This window comes from Penaeus vannamei, chromosome 23 (genome assembly GCF_042767895.1).
Source record: "Penaeus vannamei isolate JL-2024 chromosome 23, ASM4276789v1, whole genome shotgun sequence".
Classification (NCBI taxonomy): Eukaryota; Metazoa; Arthropoda; class Malacostraca; order Decapoda; family Penaeidae; genus Penaeus; species Penaeus vannamei.
The window spans coordinates 10,866,943-10,871,942 of NC_091571.1; the positions used below are offsets into that span (position 1 = coordinate 10,866,943).

A 5,000-nucleotide genomic window follows, 5' to 3' on the forward strand; every position below is an offset into this window, starting at 1 on the left:
TGTAACTCTCTCTCTCTGTAACTCTCTCTCTCTCTGTATCTCTCTCTCTCTCTCTCTCTGTATATCTCTCTCTCTGTGTTTCTCTCTCTCTCTCTCTCTCTCTCTCTCTCTCTCTCTCTCTCTCTCTCTCTCTCTCTCTATATATATATATATATATATATATATATATATATATATATATATATATATATCCCTCCCCCTCCACCCCCCCCCTCTCTCTCTCTCTCTCTCTCTCTCTCTCTCTCTCTCTCTCTCTCTCTCTCTCTCTCTCTCTCTCTCTCTCTCTCTCTCTCTCTCTCTCTCTCTCTCTCTCTCTCTCTCTCGGGTATTTGGATCTGATGTTCCACATTAATTGCTTATGTTTTGAGTGTCACTTTTTCCTTCTTGTCTCTCCATTTTTTATTCATTAGCACGTTTATATTTCTATTTTATTCACACACACACACACTTATATTTCTATGTTTTTTTTCATGTATTCTGCTGTACATATAATTATCTCTTTTTTTTCCTTATAGATCTATCTTTTTGAAAATTAATTCCAAGATTTTTTTTTACCCTTTCGTGGATTATATTTTTCCAGAGGGTTATTATTTTTGTATTTACTGACCTTGGCATTGTCTTTGTACCTGTGATACGTGTGTGGCCTTTTTACTGTTGAGAGACACTCTGCTTTTACTTTTAAAATGAATGAAGTGTTCGAAGGTAGTGCTACTGAAATTCTGCACTTATTTCTTTTATGGGGAAGGGGTTATTGTGATAAAAGAGAGAGAGGGAATGATGGAAAGAATGGTAGAGAGAAATGTAAATAGAAAGACAGGTAGAAAGAAATAGAAAGAAAGATCGATAGATAGATAAATAGATGATAGTTAGAATGATACAGAGAAAGGTAAAGAGAAAGATAGATAGAAAAAAATAGAAAGAAAGATCGATAGATAGATGGATAGATGCACAGAGAGAGACAGACAGACAAGGCAGACTTACAGACAGACTGACAGACAGACAGATAGAGACAAAGAGAGAGAGAGATCATGCCCCAGGGACTCGAAATTTTTCCACCAGATAGACGGGAAACCCACTGGAAGATAAATGCCTCACTAGCCGGAAGATACACAGACAGGCGTGCGGAGAAGGGCCGATAAGTAGATAAGATGATAAGGGAAAAAGGGTCGATCATCATGAAAATATCTTCTTGTCTCCAGAAATTCCCACGGATTCGAATGAAAATTATCTTTTAGGTCATTCATTTTCTCTTGATAATGCTTGTGTCACGTGTGGGAGAGGGAGTGGGGAAGGGAGAGGGAGAGGGAGAGGGAAAGCAGAGGGAAAGGCAGAAGGAGAGGGCGAGGACGAGGGAGAGGGCGAGAACGAGGGAGAGCGAGAGAGAGGGAGAGGGTGAGGAAGAGGGCGAGAGAGAGGGCGAGAGAATGGGCGAGGGAGAGGGCGAGAGAATGGGCTAGGAGGAGCCAGATCGAGAGACCGAGAGAACGAGAGAACGAGAGAGAACGAGAGATAGAGAGAGAGAGAGAGATAATGAGCGATAGAGAGAGAGAGAGAAGAGAAAGAGAGAGAGAGAGAGAGAGAGAGAGAGAGAGAGAGAGAGAGAGAGAGAGAGAGAGAGAGAGAGAGAGAGAGAGGGGGGGGGGTAGTGAGTATAAATCAGTGGTTCTCAACTCATTTCGGACCGCGGACCTCCTGCCGTCTCCTTTTTGAGCAATTGGTAAAAAAAAAGTAGACACAGAACCCATTTCGCTGTGGAATTAATTTGTTGGAAACAGGATTCTGAGAAATCACGTTGGATAATTAGCATTTTAGTTTGTTCATCTTATAAAGAGAATTTCGATGAATTGTATGATTAGTCGACATCTAACATTTTAATGTGATATTTGTTTCTGACATAATTTTTAAATTGTGTGAGTATACGGTTAACATTTTTCTTTGAAGATTATTAATTTTCGTTCAATTTAGATTCGATTCTTATTGACAAGTTTTTTCCAGTATTTAGAATTGTGATTGTTAACATACAACAATTATTGCTTTCCGTTACAAGACCATTCCCCTGTTTGGAAATGTACATCTAGCATGAGAATCCACTTACACCTTAAAATTCATACAAGTAAATCTCCGACTACATGTGTCTGGCACTTGACAATTTCTCGGTCGATTTACAGCTCATTGCCAAATATAGAGAATCTCTTGTGGACCAGAAATGGTGCCATTATGGACCGCCAGGGAAGCGCTCTTGGCGTAGAGGAAAGCGGGAAGGGAAAGGCGTTTGTCGGTGTCTTTGCGGTTCGTGTGTTTGTGCTTCTCGTGGGTGACCTGTCGGGGTGGAAGGCGTTGATTTCTTGCTTATTATTATGGCTCTTGAGTTCGACGATTCCCATGAAAAAAGAGAGAATTATTATGACTCTTGATATTTAAGCTCGACGATTCCCATGAAAAAAGAGAATTATTATGACTTGATATTTAAGCTCGACGACTCCCATGAAAAAAGAGAATTATTATGACTCTTGATATTTAAGCTCGACGACTCCCATGAAAAAAGAGAATTATTATGACTCTTGATATTTAAGCTCGACGATTCCCATGAAAAAAGAGAATTATTATGACTCTTGATATTTAAGCTCGACGATTCCCATGAAAAAAGAGAATTATTATGACTCTTGATATTTAAGCTCGACGATTCCCATGAAAAAAGAGAGAAATGGGTTTAGGTTCTTTTTTTTTCTCAACGGAATCTCATCCATCTCGCGTCCCTTCTTCCATTTATAAGATTTACTCCTATCATTATTCGGCGAACTCTCGAGGCAGCGCTCATCGTATCCTCTTTACTGCTTTGGAGGTTCGGGCGCAAATCAGGTTCACTTCCTAATAGGTAAAAGGAAGATAATGAACTGCGTCTTTCATGTCTTCTAATTGGAGAGGGTAATTACGTGTCCGTTTCGGTCCTTATTAGCCGTCCGTCATGCTCCCTAGTCCCTGGCAGGTTTGTTTGTTTGTCTATGAATGTACGTGTTCGTGCGGTTTGGTTGCATTGGTTTTGTTATAGCAAGGGGAATGTTAGGAAAAATGCAGGACATTAGTGAAATTCCGGGTGAAATTCTGTGTATTGAGATGAGGCGTGGTGTTCCCGTAGAGTTGTGTCGGCGGCCGTCGTGGACCTGGGCTGTCGTTACGGGCTTCTCTGGCTTGAGCAGGTTGGCTTTCACCTGTCGTTCCTGCCGCGCAGTTGTGGCAAGGGATAGCAGTGGGGCCGAAGAGAGCGCCTATTCGACTATGGGGGGGAGACATTGCTGTGACATAGACACATGTGTGACGCACTAGCGACACCCCTTCGCCACCCCTCTCCCCCTCTTCCCCTCAGAACCCCTCCCCCACCCCCTCTCTCACCACCGCCGCCATTGTCAAACTGCCAGTAATAAATGCCTCGACCAGACTCAATTAAACGTCGAGTGAGCAGCGTCCTGTCCCCCCCATACCCCCCTTTTCCCCTCCTCCCTCCACGTGTACCCTTCCCCCTCCTTCTGCGTTTGGTGCCATGCCCTTCTTTATGCCCCGCCCCTTTCTGCGCTCCGCCTCCCCGTGCCCTTGTTTATCAGTGATTTGATGGATTAGGGGCATTCGGTGTGGATTGGTTGCGGTAGCGGCGGCGGCAGCGGGGGATCGCAGGTAGTGGAGGTGGTGATTAGCAGGTGCAAATTGACACTCCTTTGTCTAATTAGTTCAAGGTAATTGTGTTAAACAGGAACTTTTGGTGGTTCTTTTATAATTGCGACCGCCAGGAACTGTAGGAAAGAACAGTTTCGTTTCGGCGGCTGTTTCCTAATTTTTTTTTAAGGATCTCCTGCAGCAACGGCGGGATGAGGTTCTCCCTTACCCTCGATGAGTGGCCCCTTTGCAAGAGTAGGCGGTGTTTACCACGCTCGCTGAGTGGCCCGGGCAGCGTCCACCGCCCCTGCTGACCACAATAGCCTCGACACGAGCGCCGGTCGCCCCTTCCCACCCGACGTGTCACACACCGGCACCACAACCTTAACCTCTCCTTCACCCTCGAGCTTTTACCCTTCACCCCTCCACCCTTATCTCCGAGGCTGTCGAGAGAATTTCCGTGACCGAGGAGAAACTTACCTTTCCCGAGGTAGAATAAACAGGCGAGGGAAGGAGAGCGTGTGAAAGGAAGGAGCGCAGAGCGGCAGAAATAGAGTGAGAACGGAAGGGTAGAAAACGGAAGTGAGAAGTGGGACTCTAGTGTCCTTTCTTAGCAATTGGGGCTGAAGGTCCGGAGAGAGAGAGAGTAGTTTCAAGGCGAATGTCCAGAGAATAAGACTATCCTGCTTTCGCCGAAGGGAGAACTATATGAGAAAATACTCGCAGAATACCTATAAAAATGCTTAAATAAATCTTTAATTTGATCTGTAATTTTAATGACAATAGCATACTTAATTCAGTTTCTATAGTTTACATTTGCATGTGTAATTTATTTGCATATTTGATTTTATATTTTTCAATTTAATATTCTATAGGTAAATTTCTGGTCCTCGTTGACATTCAAGTGATGACGTCAGAGCTCATGACTGATAGGTGACAGATGCAGCGAAGAGGGAAGTGACGCTAAAGGAAGATGGTAAGTGGCAGCACTTGCATTAAAGAAACAAAGAAAAGTTTATAAATGATGTAAAGAAAATGGGGATAAAATAGGAAGATGAGAAATAGACAAGAAAAAAATAGAACCGAAATGAATTAGAGGAAGATAGGATAGAGAGGGCCAGCCGATTGATAGAACAGAGAAGACGGAATGAAGAGGAAGAAGAGAGGTAATGCCAAAGGAGAGATGCAACAAGTGGAAGAAAGTCGTGAGAGGGGGAAGGTGGGGGGGTGGGGGTGGGGGGGGGTATTTGGCGTCCCGCTTGCAGTCAGCGATAAGGAGGCGGAGGAGATGAGACTGAGGAACCGATGATAAACACGTCGTTAGTTTGGACACGTGTTACGAAGGGTGGGGG

The 5,000-nt window shown here is 44.0% G+C and overlaps 1 protein-coding gene across 2 annotated transcripts in view; it reads left to right on the forward strand.

Annotated features, from left to right (window-relative positions):
- Positions 1-5,000, forward strand: part of LOC113817895 (serine/arginine repetitive matrix protein 2) — a 288,790-nt gene that overhangs the window by 205,530 nt on the left and 78,260 nt on the right. The window lies entirely within an intron of this gene.